The 20,674-nt window shown below is 41.1% G+C and overlaps 1 pseudogene; it reads left to right on the top strand.

Annotated features, from left to right (window-relative positions):
• The first annotated feature begins 1,740 nt into the window (after nucleotides 1–1,740).
• LOC145049408 (14-3-3 protein 10-like) lies at nucleotides 1,741–19,387 on the top strand (annotated as a pseudogene).
• The last annotated feature ends 1,287 nt before the right edge of the window (nucleotides 19,388–20,674 follow it).

Below are 20,674 nucleotides of genomic sequence, written 5' to 3' on the forward strand. Positions count from 1 at the left end.
AGGAATGGACTCGCCGTGTCTAACACGTTCCTTACTAAGAACTTTGATTTCTGATGTACAACACTTAACCAAATGATAGATCCAGGCCCCTAAACTCGATCTAGCACGTAAAGTTACAAACTTTACGTGCATGCATGGGACATTATAGCTTAAAAGGCTCTAGAATGGTTCTTTTGTTGCATGGGGCCTTCCTTGGTGCAAAAAGCAACCTATATTTGACTTGTGGCTCATAAAATGACATACTACAGAAGCCCAAAGCCCCAACCATGTTTGCAAACATGGTTGGCCACCAAAAATGGCTTATCAAAGCCCTAAATCACCCCAAAGAGGGATCTAACAAAAGAATGAGCAAGGTTCAGACTTTATACCTTCCAAAGACTGCAAATGATGAACCAAACTCGAATCCTTCAGTCCCCTCTCGATCCTTCTATGCTCTTCCTTCTTCCTTGAGACCAAAACTCACAAGAATCACTTAAAAAGCCTTAGATCTTCACAAAACGGCTAGGGTTTGCTATGAGGAGTGTTTGGGAGCATAAATGGAAAAGGAGGCTGCATAAGGTCGTTTAAATACCCTGGATTAGGGTTTTTGTCCAAACAGTGGCTACTCGCCGAGTCCGCAACTTAAACCCCGCACCTCATCCCGCTTCTACTCGGCGAGTCAGTCCTTCGACTCGTCGAGTCCAAGGCCAAAAATGCAAAAATAAGGAAGATTTAATAACAGAACACATACCAAGAACCAGGTGCTACACATCGACTCCTTCACTAAAGAAGTCGAAGGAAGCAACGATCTTGATGCTCTTAAGGTACTAAAAACAGTTTAATCTATTAAAAAAAATAGACCTTTTGTAGTTTGTGACTCTATAACTACACTTATTAAAAATTTTCCATTTTTTCTTTGTTATCAGGAACTTCAATTGAAAGATAGCGATGTATCAAGTCAACCCAAATGTAAAAACACCACGGATGACAATTTAGGCCTTAAAATTGATACAAAAAGAAAATAGAAGCATAGAAAACTTCTTCTGTGAAGCAATTTGAAAAAAAGAGTGGCAATTAAAAACCTGAAATATCTCAAGTTAAGGCCCATCTTTCTAAGGTATATATTTGCTTCACTACATTCATTTTATGCACTCTTAATTTTTTGTTAACCTTATGGATTTGGTCAATTAGTCATACTTTATCAGAAAGTCTTTAATTGTTTTTACTTTTTACCTTAGCAACATCGAAAATATGATTCAACAACATCTACTGCAAACAATGTGCAATCTGAAGGTGTCAAGTATGTTCTATTTACTCTTGAGCTTTATGTATTGTTAAAAATGTTTATATTTCATTAGATTTTAATTTGACTTTTTTCTTCACATAGGGATAAGGTCAAAGTGAAGTCAATGAAAACAATTCAGGGAAATTCAACTGAAGCAAGAACACATTCTTTTGAGTATCCTAATTTGCTTACATCTACATTTTTTTATACATTTGACTTTTGAGGTGAATTTGTTATTTATTAGCATTATATTTAGTTTTTTCTTAATTACATGAAAACAGAAGCTCAACAAAAGGAGATGAAAAGCCACAAAGACTTACCACACTTCTAGCTTATAGTTTTAGTTTTAGGTGTAATGAAAGACCTGAAAAACATAAAGCGGTCAGTTATGAAGCGAGTTTTGATCATGATTCGCTCCAAACTAGCAACGAAGCGGGTTTTGATCATGATTTGCTCCAAACTAGTGTAAAGTTAATGGGCTCTCAGAGCAAATCGAACGTTATGAAGAGATGGTGAAGTTCATGGAAAAGCTCATAGTTGGACTAACATTGGCGTTTAAGCTCACAGTTGAGGAGCGTAACCTTATCCCCATAGCTTACAAGAACATCATAGGCTCTCTCCGAGTGGCTTGGTGCATCATTTCATCGATTGAACAAAAGGAGGAATCACGGAAGAACGAGGATCACGTTGTACTAGTCAAAGGGTTACAGATCTAAGGTCAGGAAGGAACTTATGGATCTTTGCTCAAAAATTTTGAAGCTTTTTGAGTTGAATCTCATACCATCGGCTTCTACCGGTGATTTGAATGTGTTTTATTTAAAGATGAAAGGGGATTACCATAGATATTTGGCTAAGTTTGAAGTAGGAGATGAGCGAAAGGAAGCAGTTGAGGATGTTATGAACTCATACAAAGTTGCTCATGTAGTTCAAGTGTTTATATTATGTTTATATCTTGAAGAAATTTGATATTTAGGTTAAAATTTGTGAAGTATGCATGTTTATACAATTCGAATATGAATGTAACATCCCAAAAATCGAAACCAAAATTTTTTGTTTTTAATTATATTACTTGTAAAATTGTTTGAGGAAAACATTACTGATATCACATCAACCACAAAACCATAGTTACATGTCTCAAAAAACCATAATGTCAGATAGTATAATGTCAGAGTACAATCCCAGGGTTCTCAAATGCGGAATCATGTATGTGCGATACGCTGCTACCCTACCGACTCCTTCCCCTTAGATGAAGAGGTACATGAAACCAAAACTGAAAACCGTAATCACAAAGCTTAGTGAGTTCCCCCATCATACCACATACCATACAATCATACATATTGTGGGGCAATTATGGGGTGCCCGACCTACCCATGTCAAGCCATTTTGGGGTGCTAACTGTCACACCCCAAAACCAAGGATGGTGGAAACGTCCGGGGGTGGCGGACTTCATGTGTAGTATCATAACAACGAGTATAATACTGATCAAAGCAAATACAACCATCATAAATATAATTGAAAAAGTTAGATCATAGTATGTGGTTACATATTTCAACATCGATTACATTATGATGACAAAAATGAAAAGTTTGACGTCTTAACGTCCCATCCTCAAAAGCTGTTGATTACCTGTTTCACTGATTTCCTGAGAATACAAGTAGTTTAAAAAAATGTCAACAATTAATTTGGTGAGTTCATAAGTTTTTGAAAGTAGACTTGAAAAGCCTTTGGTTGTAATAGTATTGTATGTAACGCCCGTAGATCCGGGCTAGTCAATTTAGAGACGATAAGCATCAAAAATGACTTTTTTATGGAAGATTATTTAGAAGGATTAATCTTAACTAAGTTATAGTATATGTTACAAGGATTCCGTACATATAAAGAACGCCGAAATCCGAGTTATAACGAAGAAGTTATGACCTGTCGAAGTTTCACGACAGAACCGGCACGACCCAGCGCGACGTAAATATTGAATTTAAGGTAGATACATATCTATCCTTAGTGATCTAAACGAGAGTCGAAGATGTCTTCGATAGTAGTCCAACGATAAAAAGACAGACGAAAACGGAGTTCAAATGAAGGAGTTATGAATTTCGAACGGAGTTTTCCTGTCCCGGCCTACTAAAGATAATATATAAGTAATATATTTATAATATATTAAAAATAAAATCAAAATTAGCCAATGGAGTCTAAACGAGAGTTGTAGAGCATAATCTCACCTTCGCGTCGATATAAAGAACGTCGAAAACGGAGTTCGTATGCAAAAGTTATGAATTTCTGAAGTTCGGGGCGCGAAACCCCAAAACTGTCAGATACCACGACGTGACAATGTAACGCCCGCAGATCCGGGCTAGTCAATTTAGAGGCAATAGGGGTCGAAAATGAATTTTCGACAAAATATTATTTAGAATAAATAATCTTAACCAATTTGTAGAATATGTCACAAGGTTTCCGTACATATAAAGAACGCCGAAATCCGAGTTATAACGAAGAAGTTATGGCCCGTCGAAGTTTCGCGACGGAACCGGAACGACACCGGAAGCGTAAATTGTGAATTTACGATGGAGCAATTTTTAGCCTTAGTGATCTAAACCAAAGTTGTAGTATATGTTAAACCGAGAACATCTATAAAAAGAACGCCCAAATCTGACTTCGTATGAGGAAGTTATGATTTTTCTAAGATTTGGCTTAGCAGTGCACGACCCGAAACTCGAATTTTAGTTCGAGCGGTTTTTGGCTTACGCGACCTAAATGAGAGTTGAAGATCTCATTAATAGGAACTCAACGGTAAGAAGATAGACGAAAACAGATTCCATATGAAGAAGTTACGAATTTTTCGCGGTCATTTAACAGTCTAAACGCCTCCTACTGTTAAATTTGAGATCGGTCGAGAATTAGCTGACAGAGTCTAAATGAAAGTTGTAGATCTTTACCTACGCGTTGAAAAAAAGAATGTCGAAAATGGAGCTCGTATGCGAGAGTTATGATTTTTCTAAGTTTGAAGGCAGATACGCGATAGGGGTGACGTGGCACCACCAGAATTGGACACGTGGCACCACCAGAAGGCTGCCACATGCCCCAACTCGGCGAGTAGGTCTTCCTACTCGGCGAGTCCATCAGGAATTCAGCCTATAAATAGAGGTGTCGGGCATTCACTTATCTTCACACCTCTCCAACATTCTTTCTCTCTCTAACCTCCCCCCCCCCCCCCTAAAGTCTAGGTAAACCCCCTAGCACCCGAAGGAAGCCCCAAGGCTCTCGGAGTCCCGAAAAAATAGCTTTTCGGCTCGGGAACGCTGCTCCAGCGAAGCCCGGTTTTCGAGAAAATCCGTTGTAAGTGAGCTATGCCTACCCTATCTTTAGTATAGCTTATGTTTTAATATAGTAATGTTATTAAGACTTTATAATAAATATTTGGGCTATTATTATGAGTTATATTGAGCGTTATTTAACGCTTGTATAATAATAATAGCTAGACTATTAATTAGTTGCGGCTAACGTCAGATTAAACCCTAGTCATATTGATACTAGGTTTTGTCGAGGAAATTGTTTTAAGAGTAACGAAGTGTTGTCCGAGTGCCGACTCACCACCTAATCAGGTGAGTGCATAGTTATTTTCATCTTACACATAGATATAAAGTATTTTAAATAAATTACATGCTATGTGTGCATACTATTTGTATACTTGCTATCTATGCTGGAGGAACGATTTTATACAAGTTTTACATGATTTTAAAATGAATATGTATTTTATATCTACAAAATGTGTTGGGTTGAACATGGGTAGATGTAATAGTTTCAGTGTGACCAAATAATATAACGAGAGACCTCGATATAGATGTTTTGATGATCCAGTCATCTAGCGGAGTATAGATGACGACCACAGACTTTTCTAGACAGTCCAGTGGAACGCTAGCAGGCTTGCAACCTGTAAGTGTTTATTTGAACTTTGTGTTTATTTGATCTGTGTGAAGTACTCCATCCCCCGCATGATTGCCTTATTTGACATGAATTGCTAAGGAACCCCCGAAGCATGTGTTGTCACCCCGATGAAAGTCCTTAGACTAGGTCCCTTGTGTTAGATGTCTTAGGGACGTAAAGTGAGGATAACGGGAACGGGTAATCGGGTTTGTTTGGTTTGATAAAATTAATAAACTTATTAATTGTGGGATGAAAACCCTTTGTACTCACCAGGTTTCCCAACCTGACCCACTCAGTTTATTTATATCACATGTGTTGATATGAAGTCACATTACACTGAGAGATTAAAGAGATGTAGATCACTAGTGATAATGAAAGCAAGTTATGTTTATGCTTATGTATCTGTATTAACGATGACATCCCAAACGTTTTAAAAATACATTTCTTCAAAAATGCTTTGATAACGTATTTATCATGTTTTACTGGGAACAAATTCCGCAACATTTTTATTAAAAGAAGTACTCTGATTTTTATAAAGCATAAACAAAATCGGTCTTTTCTGGCCGTGAAAATGGGGATGTCACAGGCAAGCAGTGCCACGACGTGGCAAGTCTTCTGACACCTCCGGGAGTCCCCCAGACGCAACTTGCGATGACGCATGCAGTGACTACCAAGCCCACGACGTGGAAAAAGGTTGCTATAAATAGATTTGAAGGGCCAGCCGTTTAGGGTTGCTATTTTCTCTCCTCTCTCTCCCGTTTTACCTCGATTTACGTTCAAGAAATATCTCGAAGCCCCGGTATCAACCTCGATACCCGAAGCAAGTCCCGAAGCCCAAAGATCCCGAGAAGAAAAGAGTTTCCGAGCCGAAGCTCTGTCCGTGAGAAACCCGGTGTGTGAAGATATCTCGGTTTCACCGAAGAGTTCTACTTGAAGAGTCGTAGTGCCGTCCGATCAACTTCTGATCAAGTGAGTGTATAGTCACTTTCATCTTACACATAGATATGAAGTATTTTATAAAATACGTGCTATGTGTATCTATATTGTTGTTTATATGTGTGAGTGTATAGTTACTTTCTTCTAACACATAAATATAAAGTATTAGCTATGAAATACGTGCTATGTGTTATATATTATTTGTCTATTTGAGATGGGCTTGGAATTGATGTTTTTATACGGGTGTTAAATGATTCAAACTATATATGTATTTTATATCTAAAAAAATATGTTGGGTAGAACATGAGTAGATGAAATAGTGGCAACTATGGAGTTAGCGCCTATTGTATAAACCTTGGTGACTATGGAGTTAACGCCTATTGTATAAACCTTGGTGACTATGGAGTTAGCGCGTATTGTATAAACCTTGGTGTATTGTATAAATATTGGCGACTATGGAGTTAGCGCATGTTAAGTGAACCTTGGTGACTATGGAGTTAGCGCCGCTTGAGTAAACCCCGGCGACTATGGAGTTAGCGTCTGATAACTATGGATTTAGTACCTGATAGATAAACTTTGACAGCAATGGACTTCGTGCCAATTCTTTAGGTCAATCCTTAGGAATGAATGAACAAAGGATAGTTGATTCTTAGGGTAAAACCTTAAGAGTAAAGAAGATAATGGGGATGGGTAATTGGGTTGTTTGTTTAATGATTGAATATAATAATTGTATTATTGTGGGTTGAAAACCCGATATGCTCACCAGGCTCCCAAGCCTGACCCACTTAGTTTTCTTTGTATCACAGGTATCGATACGATTGTTGTTTTGCACTGAGAGATTAAAGGAGATGTAAATCAATAGTGTAAATGAATGTATGTTCTGTTTATGCTTATGTGTCTGTATCGGAACATGACATCCTGAGGTTTTATTATTAAATGAAAATACATTCTCTTTGAGAAATGTTTTGATAAGTTATTATCATATCTTGTTTTGGGAACAAATTCCGCAACCGTTTTCTTTAAAATATTACTCTGATTTTAAAAACAAAACATAAACAAATCGGTCTTTTTTGACCGTGAAATTGGGGATGTCACATTGTATAACCAAGAAAATCCAATATTTTCCTTAAAAAATGTTACGTAGTCTTAAATCCCAAGACCGAATGTAAGTGTAAGTTTTGTACTAGTAATGATATGTGTAGTTTTAAATAAATGAAACCCATTTTCAATGTAGTATTTCCCCGTAAACTTTATGTTTCGTTAACTCACTATGCGAGTCGTTATAACCACACTATGACTAACTGAACCTGCTATGACGTTTTTCAGGCGTTGGAAAGATATGATATTTGTCACTCCTGGCCTGCCGACCGGACTGTTGTGAACAGCTGGAGTGTGGGGTGTCAGTCCCAATATAGATCTATACACAAACTTATCACGTTCTCCCTACAAGAGACTCTAGTTATAACTGTTAGGAATTTTAACCCGTACTCTAAGAGTACTATGAAGAATGTCTCACGATTTACGTTAACGAGTTTACGTTTTGTGTGTGAATGTAAAACCTTTTCTGTGGAAATAAAACCTTCCGTGATATGTTTGTTGTGTGAATGAAACATAAACTATTCCTATAATAGCTTACCAAAAGCGTTTTGTTATGGTCAAAATCCTTTTTATAACTGATGCAAACCTTTATACTAAGATAAAAGAGATGTAATATAAACAACATATATTTATATATAACAATACACACCTTGCACAACAAGTTACAAGGTGTAAATGGGTTATTAAAAATTTGCTAGTTTTATCTTTTTCTGTTCCCGTTCTTGTAATAATTATAGAAAAATCATATGGAGACAAAAACTGAATCCGTAAATTATGAGAGTTTAGAAATTGTGTCTAGTTTGTTCATAATTTTTATTATGATTTTTAGTAACCTCTAACTTGTGTGAAAATGTCCATATTCACAGACTGGTCCGAAGTGTTTCTGAAATGATAGGCAGTTTTGTAAAAATCACCATAAATTGTAGAAAAATCTTATGGAGATGTGTAAGTAGTCATTTTAAACGTATAAACCTGAACTCTTCGGATATAAAACAGTTTTTAAAGATATTGAGTTTAAGATGATCAAAACAGTCCATGAATAGAACTCAACTTTTCTGTGAAAAGCTGATGAATTTGTTTATGTTATGTTAAGGTGATTTAACTTGTATTCCCCCCCCCCCCCCTAAAACTTGAAGAAAACATGAAAAATATGGGTATGAACTCACCTTGACTGATTTCTTGGGATGGATGATGAAGAAAATAAGTTTCCAAGTCAAGAACACTTGGAAGATGTTTGAAGATTTGAAGATCTATGAACAAATATGATGATATTTGTATAAGAATTCCATGATTTGGGTGAAAGATTGTAGAATATTCAAGTGTAGGAGGAAGATACTTACCAAATGTGGAGGAAAATCTCAAGATCAGCCTTGAAATCTCTAGTTTTGAGAGAGAGGAAATGAGAGAGAGATATGTTTGCTTTTGGTGAAAGAGTGAATATCTTGGAGGAGAAACTTGAAGTGAAGAAAATGAATAAAAGAGAGGCCATTCTGGCCGTGAATTAGAAGGAAGGGGGAAAGAGGTTGGGTGGGGTGGGTGGAATGAGTTATGAGGGGTGGTAATGGGGGGACATGGATTTAATTAAAGGTGTTCTACTTTTAGGGTTTGTGTAAATGCATAGATGTGTCTTGTTTATGTTGGGGGAACATTGTATTAACTACTGGCTTTCTATAAAAACAAGTCAACCCTTTATAATTTCTTGATATTTTTATAAAAACGGTGGTGTTTTATAAAATAAATATGGTATAAAGGATGTATAAAATATTTAATTTGAATTGTAAATATTCAAACTATTATAACAAGCATTATCATCAAAATAATAATACATTATATGAAAGTTAGGTTGAATTTCCAAATTTTGGTTCGTTAAAAGTTTGTGTTTAGCCGGGTATAAACTTTGTCGTATTTGGTGACGAATTTACCAAAAGTTTGTGTTTGTAGCCTTTTCTATGATTTTTGCCCCCTAGTGTTAGGTTTATGAACCCTACTACATTGTGTTACGAGTATTATTTATTCCCAAATAGTATATAGCTAAATTATCAAGTTTTACGTTACTAACCCTAACTAGGGTTTATATTTGATAACTGGTAAAAAGATAGATACTTTGTATTATAATTGCAAATTATACATTAGGAACATTAAGAAAACATAGTGCTTATCCTAAAATCTTAATACTAGTCGTGTGACTTGGTTGACTTGTTGACTTTGTTTGACCCAAAGTTGACAGTTGTCACACTAACCTACCTATGTCAAGCCATTATGGGGTGCTGACCTACCCGTGTCAAGGCCATTCCGGGGTGCCTGCCTACCCTCCGGTCAATCTCACCCGGTCACAAGGACTATTTCACCCCTACTACTATTAAATAATAACATATGATAATCATGTTGTCAGACATATCCGGGGTGGTCAACCTACCATTTGGTCCTAACAACCGAATCGGGGGACTATTCCCCTCCTACTACCACTATCACATATAACATATCATACTGGCACATAGAACACATCAAATAGTAGCAAACCAGACAATTATCACAAAGACAACCATCTTAACTATAATCAACTACTAGTGGGTTGACCTTGGTGCCTTAGACTCACTTCTACTGGAGGGTAACTCACATCAATGTCGTGTAGTGTCTGCACTGTCCTCGGTATCAAAATCAACTCTTCTTGACTCCTCGACCCATACACAACATCCTTTCCAAATTACCATTTCATACTCATAACCCCTACAAGGGCCAACTCAAGTCCAAGTCAAAGTCAAGGTCAAAACCTTGGTCAAAGTCAACTTTGGTCAAAGTCAACATATGGTTGACTCGACTCGTCGAGTTGGTCCACCAACTCATCGAGTCCCCACGTCCACAATATGCTTTAATCTCATCACTACTCGTCGAGTCTAGCAAGAGCTCAACGAGTTTCATTCAACAAAACATCAAAACCTTCTTCAACTGACTTGCCGAGTTCATCCTTGAACTCGTCGAGTTCATCTTCATCCGTATGAAGGTATTTAGTCTGTGACTCGCCGAGTTCTCTCTGAACTCGTTGAGTGTGTCTTCATGTGGTTGGGACATTACCTTTAACTCGTTGAGTCCTTCGATCTTCAAGTCCATAACAAACCCCAACAGGATGAGTTTTCCTTCAACTCAACCCAAGACCATTTACAAAAGACGTTTGGGGGAAACTGCGACCCGACTCGTCGAGTCCCTCTTTGTCCAAAACTATATAGTCGATTTTACTCGGTCTTAGTGCATCCAAACCATAGATCTGACCTCCTATGGTCCATATTATACGTAAAGTTCTAACCTTGACGTCCATGCATGAGGTATTTGGCTCAAAAAGCCATAAAAAGGGGGTTTATATGTTGCATGGGTCTCCCATGGCCATAAAGTTGACACCTTTATGCCATGGGAACCCTCAATGGTTCCAAATCTGAAGTACAATTCCAAATATACACACAAATCCGAGTATAGCTTCACTAAAGCTTAGAAAAAGGTAAAAAATAGCCCCAAATCAAGATCTAAGTAATGAATAGCCAAGGTATCAACTTTAAACCTCAAACGAGCAGGAAATGTGCCAAGACTTCTGGATCTACCTGCTCTCTCTTGATATCCCAAGCTTCCTTCTCCTTTTCCAACTTCAAATACACACAAAAGGCACCAAAAAGCTCAAGAACACTCAATAAAGACTTAGGGTTTCGAGTTAGGGTTTCTCTGGGTTGGGAGGGACGATGGAGGTTGGGTTGAGGCAAGATAAGTTGTTTAAATAGGGTGCAAACCCTAAATATTAGGGTTTCATCTAGACAACCCTACTCGTCGAGTCGGGCTCCCGACTCATCGAGTAAGTCACTTAACCCTCGCGACCAGAAATCCAATCTACTCAACGAGTTAGGCCTCCAACTTGTCGAATCCTAGAGCAGAACATGAAATTACTCAAATTCAAATACGTACTAGGAACCAGGTGTTACAGTGAAGTTATCCCATAGTCATGACATTCCTATAGGAGATTTGAGATTATCCGTTTAGCCTTTCGTCTTCAGTTATGCCTCACTATCAAGTCAGTAGTTTCGGTTTAGATTATCATCTACTTGTTTGAACCTTGAAGAACCCGAATTCGACTATACATGCGGTTTATCATATAAGGACACCATTAATCATCAATGTATGTACTACTATATTGGAGCATAGACTATATACATGCATTATATGAGTGATATTGAAAATTAAGCCAAATTATGGAAGTACATTTAGATTTTGATGATAGATGCTAATCTAAATGTAAAATATTGTTTGTTTGTTGTATACTGGGACTTGAATGATAACCATGTAAGATTTGAATTATATGTAATCATTTTGCAATTGGTTCTTGTTTCAAGGAAACTGTAGCAACATATATGGCTCCAACACATCTGATTAGATTGGGATTGGCACTAAATTTCTCAGTGTTCTAATATGAGATTTTCAATTCATCCGACAAGGCTTGCATCATGGCTAAATAGGTAACTTTAATTCTTTAAATACCATAAAGCAAGCATCATCAATGTAACATCCCGAAAATTCAGAAGTATTGTTCAAGGGCTAAAGTGTAAATTAAGGTGGGGACTCGACGAGTAGGTATTCCGACTCGCCGAGTCGGAGCGGGATTTGGTCGCGGGTTAAGTGACCAACTCGCCGAGTCAGTAGCTGGGACTCGACGAGTTGATGCTGAAAGGAGAAAACCTTAATCTCGGGGGTTTTGCCCTATATAAAGAACATATCATCCCTTTTTCATCCTCCGTACCACCTTTAAGAGCATGAAAATCCAAGAAATTGAGTGGAACTCCATTGTTAGTGAAATTGGAGCTTTGGGAAAGGAAATCTTGAAAAGGGAACCTGAAGACTAAGGGATTATAGCAAGGGAGTGGTATAGATTCGAGGTCTACTTCAGTGGGATCTTGCATTGGAGGTAATAGATCTGTTCTTGAGCTTTCGTGCATCTAGATCTATCAATTGTGGGGTTTTTGGAGCATAAATGAGGTCCATCTCGAGTTTGGTGTAAGATCTGAGGTTGCTACCTCAGATCTAGGCTTGTAATAATCCAAGGAGCCATAAAGTCTATGTTCAAGAGATGTAGGTGAAGTTCTTTTGTCCCAAACCTTAGCCCAAGAGTGTATTATGCTTAGATCTCTTTGGATTCACGTAAAGTTTGCCACTTTACGTGATGGATGGGTTGTAGGGGAGTGGATCTATGGTTTGGAGCCCCTGCATGGCTTGTAAAGCCACTGTATGGATTAAGAAATAGATGTACTCGGCGAGTCACATGGGTGAACTCAGCGAGTTGGATGAAGATAGACAGGAACTCGACGAGTTGGAAGAACAACTCGGCGAGTATGTTGAATGTTGCCTTGGACTCGGCAAGTCTGGTCATGGAGTCCTAACCTTTTTGGTTGAGCTGTGAATGGGTGAGTCGAGGGATGACTCAGTGAGTTGAGCGAGAAAGGACTCAGAGTTTGTTGGACTCGGCGAGTCTTGGGGCAACTCGGCGAGTTGAGTCGTGGACTGGGAGTTCTGAGTATAAGGACTCGACGAGTCAGCGGGTTGTCTCGGCGAGTAGAGTCAGTCTGGAAGGTTGACTTTGACCGAGGACTTTGACTTTGACCAAGAGTTGACCAGTTGACCTCTGGGGGTATTTCGGTAAATATTGGTACTTATTGAGCTCAGGCTTTTGGTATTGATCAGTGGTGGAGTTTGTGTCGGAGGTTGGAGCAGCGTGATCTTATCTTTTCAGTCATCAGTGGCGAGGTGAGTTATCCTCACTATATCGACAGGGTCTAAGGGACCAAGGTCGGCCCTTTATTGGATTGTAATCCAGGTATCGTTGTTATGTTATTGCTTTGCTATGTTTGCATCCTGGTAGTTAGGATGGTATATGTTAGAGACTTGGTTAAGGTCGGTATCCTGGTATATAGGATGATGCTATGCTAGCGACCGGTTAGGTCAGTATCCTGGTTAGGATGATGTTATGTTATGTGATCTGCTACATCGGTTTGATTGGGTGTGAATTGTTATATGATTTTATGTTTATGTGCATATGGTTGTTGGAATGGGGTTGGGTTAAGGTGGGTCCTGCTTTATGCTGTAGGCCAACATACCCAGGGCGGACCGGTTATTCTGAAGGCCCAGCGAGCGGTCCGGATAGGCTGTAGGCCCCAAGAGGGTGGACCAGACGTGTCGAGGCTCGAGGAGTGGACCAGGCCGACTGAAGGCTCGGTGCGGGCGGACCAGTCATATTGTAGACTCAGAGAGTGGACCAGGTGGATTGAAGGCCCGGTGTGGGCGGACCAATCACACTGTAGACTCGATGTATATGGCTAGACTCTGAGAGTGGACCAGGCGGATTGAAGGCCCGGTGCGGGAGGACCAATCACACTGTAGACTCGATGTATATGGCTTGACTCAGAGAGTGGACCAGGTGGATTGAAGGCCCGGTGCGGGCAGACCAATCACACTATAGACTCGATGTATATGGCTAGACTCAGAGAGTGGACCAGGTGGACTGAAGGCCCGGTGTGGGCGGACCAATCACACTGTAGACTCGATGTATATGGATAGACTCGGAGGGTGGACCAGGTGGACTGAAGGCCCGATACGGCAGACCAGTCACACAGTAGACCCGAAGTGCATGGTTGTTCTGTGTTCTGTTATGATATGACATGTTATGTGTATGGTATATGTGGTTGGTATTCTGGGGGTATCTCACTAAGCTTTCGGGCTTACAGTTGTGGTTTAAATTTTTCATGTACTTCAGGAGACTGTGGCAAGGCAAAGGCATGATCGTACCGCTCCTCATGTTTATGTTTTATGATATGGTTCTGGGAAGACTCTGATAATAATTGTATTGAAAACCTTTTTGTAATAACTTAATGAAACTGGCGGGTTGTTTTTGAAAAGTTTAAATTGGTTGGAATTTTTAGAGCGTTACAAGTTGGTATCAGAGCCTTGGTTTGAGTGAATTGGATGAACATTCGTGTGAATCCAGTCTCAAATCAAGGAGAGTTTTCAAAAAGAGAATTTAAAATGGTTTTCAAAATGAGTAAAGGAGGACGCGGAGGTATGATCAGCCGGAGCCAGTAAGTAACCCCAAAATACCATACAAGTTATTTGTTTATAAGATATGATAGAATAGCATGCTACTACTAGGCTAGGGATCTTCAGGAATTGCATGATAGAGTTGCTTGATTTATGATGCCTTCTAGCCTAGGGTTTCTTTCTGTATGATATTTCCAGTCTTCCTCTAGGAGTGAGGGTTGAGTGCTTGTTATGCCTGTTCTTCACTAGGGTGTTGTGGTGATACTTGATATAAATATGGGTAGGTGTGGAAGGTAGTATAGGCCCGCACTACTGAAAGCACAAGTCCCATACGCGTATCAAGGAAGTCACAACCCCTAGGGCTGGGTTGAGAGTCGGTTCTCGGGTTAGTGAGAAGCGTCTAATGTTTTGTGGTATTTTCAGTATGGTGGTTACAAGGCATGCTGGGAGCGGATCCGGATCAGGATCGGGAGCAGGAAAGGGCGGCCAGGGTGGGTCAGTACCGCCCGAGGTTATTGGTCAGATGAGCACAAACGAGTTGGATGCTAGGATTCGTGAGATCCTGCATGATGAGGTTGTTGCGTTATTCCGGGCCGAGTTGCCGGAACTGTTTGGGTCGATCAAGACCGCCATGGTCGAGTATTTTGATGAGCGCTATGCAGCTCTTACAGAGACGGCTTCCGCGGCGGCTACAACAGCTGTAGCAGCGGCAGGGGAGGAGCCGGTAGAGGTTTTCAGTATCAGGACTTCGATAATACGAAGCCCCTACATTCGATGGAGTTCAGGACCCGATTGTTGCTATGAGATGGTTGTCAGACATGGAGGGGGTGTTTCTTCACGTGTTCATGCCCTGCTGATCAGAGAGTGAGGTATGCTTTTAACCTGTTGAGGCTCGGGGCGAAGGATTGGTGGAGATTGACCACGAGGTCATATTCGGATGCGCAACGGGCTGCGGTTTCATGGGATCAGTTCCAGGAGATGTTCAGTACCCGTTATGTTCCACGGGTTGAGAGGGAGAGGTTGGCTCAGGAGTTCTTGGAACTGAAGTAGGATTCAGAGTCGGTGACGGAGATCACTAGGATGTTTACTGAGAGGGCGATGTTTTGCCCGGAGTTTGCTTCGGAGCAGGCTCAGATGTTCTGATATCTGAGTATGCTCAAGAGGGATATCAGGCAGTTTGTATCTACGCAGAGGTGCGAGACCTTGATGGAGTTGCAGGAGGCCGCTCAGCGGTGTGAGTTGGAGATTGAGTTACAGTTGAGAGAGCAGAGGCAGGCCTCGGCACAGTCACAGCCGGCGTCGAAACGGTCCAAGACCGTTGATACTAGGTTGGGAGATCAGAGCAGCCGCACTTGTGGGAAGTGCGGGAAGGGTCACACTTGATTTTGTAGGTCCGGTGGTGTGTGCCGCAAGTGCGGGAGAGAGGGGTATTATGCGAGGGATTGCGGTCAGTCAGCCCGAGTTCAGGATATGAGGATTTGTTATTAGTGTCATCAGGTTGGTCACATGAGGGCCAACTGTCCACAGTTGCTGTAGGACCGGTGCAGGCTCCAGCACCGGCAACTTTGAGGAATACAGGTGGAAGTCAGGGTGGAGCAGAGCCCCCGAGGGCTCAGGGGCGTGCTTTTCAGCTTATAGCAGAGGAGGTCATGGCAGAGCCGAATGCAGCTGCGGGTATGTTTCCTTCTTGATATCTTGTTATCTTATGGTTGTTATGGAGTATTATATCAGCTAGTCTTGTTCGCATAATTTATGGTATTGTATCCGTTTGATCTTCCGGGTTTATGGTATTATTGAGGGGTCGGTAGTTAGGGGTTGAAAACAGTTAGCATCCAAGGGATTGATGGTCAGATTTTGGTTGATTGGTCTTGTTGTTGGGTATAACAATTGTGATTTGAGAAGTGCTCAACGAAGAGTCGAACTCCCTTAGAGTTCGAGATGTGTGATGTCGAAAGAGTGATTTTGTGGAGGTTGCTCGTTTTGATTCAGTTCAAGTAAAAGAGAATTTGTTGAGTAAGAATGTTTAAGTGATGTCGGTTGGGTCACCAGTGGTTGGTAGTCAGTTCTCTAAGTGGGGAGAATTGGAAAATTCGTAGGAGGATCGACAAGTATTTGAGGTTGATTAGCTGTTTGGAAGTCAGCGGTGTTTCAGTCATCCAAGAGTGTGGGCTGGTATGAGTAAGTGGCTGACTAGTGAGGGCAGGGAGCAAACCATGGATTCAGGGTAGATAGTGTTTGATGTTAGGCCTGGGTTAGGCCATGGAAAGGATTTCGGGATCAGAACGAGAGTTCGGAACCCCTAAGGGGCTAGAACAGTATGAACGGGAAGGATTTCTTGGAAGGGTAATTGGAATGATGTTTGATAGTGGAGCAGACCTGGAAGACTGAAGGCCGGAAGGCGTACCAGTCAGGTCAAAGGCTCGGGAGAACTGTCCAAACAGGTTGAAGGCCCAGAGAGGCGGTCCAGACATGCTGAAGGTTCTGAGAACGGTCCAGACAGCCTAAAGGCCGAAGAGGGCGGTCCAGACATGTTGAAGGTTCCGAGAGTGGTCCAGATAGGCTGAAGGCCTGGAGGGGAAGTCCAGCCATGCTGAAGACTTTGTATGTGTTAGTGGATCGGTATGAGGAGAATAAGGAAATACGTCGCTAGAGAATGATGATTGATATGGTCTGTCCCTAAGTGTTGATCAAGTTAGTGGAAAGCAGTGCATGGACTCGAGAGTCCTTGCGAGCAGATTCAGAGCATGTGCGATGCACGGAGTAGCGGTTACTCTACAAGGGATAGTGTAGAGTGGGGTATGTACACCGTGGCACTTGTCTGAAGTGGCAAGATTGGCAAGTAGATTTTCTTGGATAAGGAAAGGGAAAGATATGTAACTCCTGGAGGGAGTGTTGGTTCATGGAAGTGGAAGCAGTAGTGAGAATGGATGATTGAGAGTATTTCAATTATGGTTGTTGAGCACTGTGATAATACCAGTGGTATGGAAGCACATACATATTGGGTGTCTATTGAGGTTGCGGATGAATTTTCGGTGGTATAGAACTAGAGGAGTTCGGAAGGGAGGCAAGGATGGAGCCTTGGATTTTCAGTATGGTTGTGATCAGGAGGTTATGTATGTAGCAGTAATTCATCGTGGGGATGTTTGGAGGTATCGTCAGCGTGTCGGGTTTTTCCAGCCCGAGGATGTTAGAGCAGGTTCAGCAAGTGATTATGTGATTTAGAACGATGGAAGTACCATCGGGTGGCTAATAAGGGTTGTTAGCAGAGAAAGAAGTCGGTGGCTGACTTGAAGCAGTTGTCGTGACTCTATGAGAAAGAGTGGGTCTTTATAGGGGTTTGATGGCAGTATTTGGAAGAACCTGAGTTGAATGAGAAATCGGAGTCCGCAGTGCGAGGGTTTGTTCCGAAGTGTATGCAGCAGTAGGCTTCGAGGACGAAGCCTAATTTAAGTGGGGGAGAGTTGTAACATCCCGAAAATTCAGAAGTATTGTTCAATGGATAAAGTGTAAATATTGACTCAGCGAGTAGAGTCAGTCTAGAAGGTTGACTTTGACTGGGGACTTTGACTTTGACCAAGAGTTGACCAGTTGACCTCCGGGGGTATTTCGGTAAATATTGGTACTTATTGAGCTCAGGCTTTTGGTACTGATTAGTGGTAGAGTTCGTGTCGGAGGTTGGACCAGCGTGATCTTATCTTTTTAGTCATCAGTGGCGAGGTGAGTTATCCTCACTATATCAACAAGGTATAAGGCACCAAGGCCGGCCCTTTATCGGATTGTAATTTGGGTATCGTTGTTATGTTATTGATTTGCTATGTTTGCATCCTGGTAGTTAGGATGGTATATGTTAGAGACCTGGTTAAGATCGGTATCCTGGTATATAGGATGATGCTATGCTAGTAACCGGTTAGGTAAGTATCCTGGTTAGGATGATGTTATGTTATGTGATATGCTAGATCGGTTTGATTGGATGTGAATTGTTATATGATTGTATGTTTATGTGCACATGGTTGTTGGACTGGGGTTGGGTTGAGGCGGGTCCTGCTTTGTGCTGTAGGCCAACATACCCAGGGCGGACCGGTTATCCTGAAGGCCCAGCGAGCGGTCCGGATAGGTTGTAGGCCCCAAGAGGGCGGACCAGACGTGCCGAGGCTCGGGGAGTGGACCAGGCCGACTGAAGGCTCGGTGCGGGCGGACCAGTCATACTGTAGACTCAGAGAGTGGACCAGGTGGATTGAAGGCCCGGTGCGGGCAGACCAATCACACCGTAGACTCGATGTATATGGCTAGACTCAGAGAGTGGACCAGATGGATTGAAGGCCCGGTGTGGGCGGACCAATCACACTGTAGACTCGATGTATATGGCTTGACTCAGAGAGTGGACCAGGTGGATTGAAGTCCCGGTGCGGGCGAACCAATCACACTGTAGACTCGATGTATATGGCTAGACTCAGAGAGTAGACCAGGTGGACTGAAGGCCCGGTGCGGACGGACCAATCAAACTGTAGACTCGATGTATATGGCTAGACTCGGAGGGTGGACTAGGTGGACTGAAGGCCCGATATGGCGGACCAGTCACACAGTAGACCCGAAGTGCATGGTTGTTCTGTGTTCTGTTATGATATGACATGTTATGTGTATGGTATATGTGGTTGGTATTTTGGGGGTATCTCACTAAGCTTTCGGGCTTACAGTTGTGGTTTAAATGTTTGAGGTACTTCAGGAGACCGTGGCAAGGCAAAGGCATGATCGTACCGCTCCTCATGTTTATGTTTTATGATATGGTTCTGGGAAGGCTTTGATAGTAATTGTATTGAAAACCTTTTTGTAATAACTTAACGAAACTAGTTTGTTTTTGAAAAGTTTAAATTGGTTGCAATTTTTAGAGCGTTACAATCAAAATTAATGTATTGTGATTATATATTTAATTATTTTTATTATGAGTAGGCATTCGAGGAAGCCGTTGTTGAGCTTGACACCTTGGGTGAAGAATCCTACAAGGATAACACTTTGATTATGCAACTGCTAAGGGGCAATTTAACTCTATGGACTTCAGATGCACGGGTTAAAGCCCTACTATCCTCTATCCGTCTCTCCCTCTTGATTTAACTCTAGGGTTACTCCAATAACAAAGGTACCGATTTCCTCAACCCCATGGGTCTTTATATACTAGTGAGCCTCCTAGGGTTTCACCCTTAAAACCCTAATTGGATAACTTAGGCCCTAAGCAATCCAATATCCTTATTGATAAGACTTTGGACGATTTCTAGGCTCTTCCAAACCCTAAAATCGTCCACCCTCTTATTCATAAGGAATCACAGCCCAAACTACAACTATCATACAATTGACAGTTTATGCCCCTTTATTTAATTAATCTCTTTAAGTCACCAATTAATTCATAATTAATTTATGACTTATATTAATCAAATAACAATATTATTATTCTTTATATTATTCTCATAATATATTAATAATATTTCTTCTCTCATTATAAATCACCCTGTCAAGTTGCTATGGTGAAGGCAACCTAAAAGGACCATGCTCAACCGGGTCAAATACTTACCAAATATAGTTATAACCTTAGACACTAATCCAACAGTTACAGCTGCCGTGATGGCTGCCGTGACAGTTGTCCTTGCAAACCGTAACGCTATCAACGCAAGCAATGCTGGCAAAAGGGTTGAAAATCCCGATCGTAGTATCAATCCAGGAAGCCAACAAACGATAACAGTCGCAGGCTCGCGAAGCCACAACTCAGAGTGCAAGAAACGGAAGCTTCAAGCCCGGAAGGAACGCAAGCAATATAAGGGAACACTCCTGAAGTGTAACAAGTGTAGTTATCATCATAAAGGAGCCTGTCGGGTATTGCAATGTAACAATTGCAACAGCGTGGGGCATGTTGCCCGTTCCTGTGGAACCACCCCACCACCAAGGCTAGCCAGATATGTCACCAATGCGGTGAAATTGGGCACCTCAAGAAGGATTGTACAATAACGAAGAACTCTGGCGCAAACAGGAAAATACTAAGGATCACTGTTGCAGGAGAGACTACTCCGGACCCACGTAAAAGTAATTAAGGCGTTTTATTGTAACAGACTTATAAACTGTTTAAAACTAGTGCAACTAGAGTCTTATCTTTTGCGAGATCTCGTTGGTTAAGGGACCCTCGTGCTGCGTATACTAGTCTTTTGTAGTATACTTTGTTCGCAGCAGTATTCCTATAGTTACTCTAAAGTATTGTAACCCTGTTAAGAGTTGCACCGTTGTGTTTTATCTATAACGCTTTATGTTCAAATCTAATGTCGTTTACTTCTAAGTAAGTCCGACATTATCATACAACTTGAGTCAATTCGATCCGCACAATACTAGTTTCGTGCGTACTTATCCTTCTCCGAA

The sequence above is a fragment of the Lactuca serriola genome, chromosome 5 (assembly GCF_051521515.1).
Source record: "Lactuca serriola cultivar US96UC23 chromosome 5, Lser_US96UC23_V15, whole genome shotgun sequence".
NCBI classification, from domain to species: domain Eukaryota; kingdom Viridiplantae; phylum Streptophyta; class Magnoliopsida; order Asterales; family Asteraceae; genus Lactuca; species Lactuca serriola.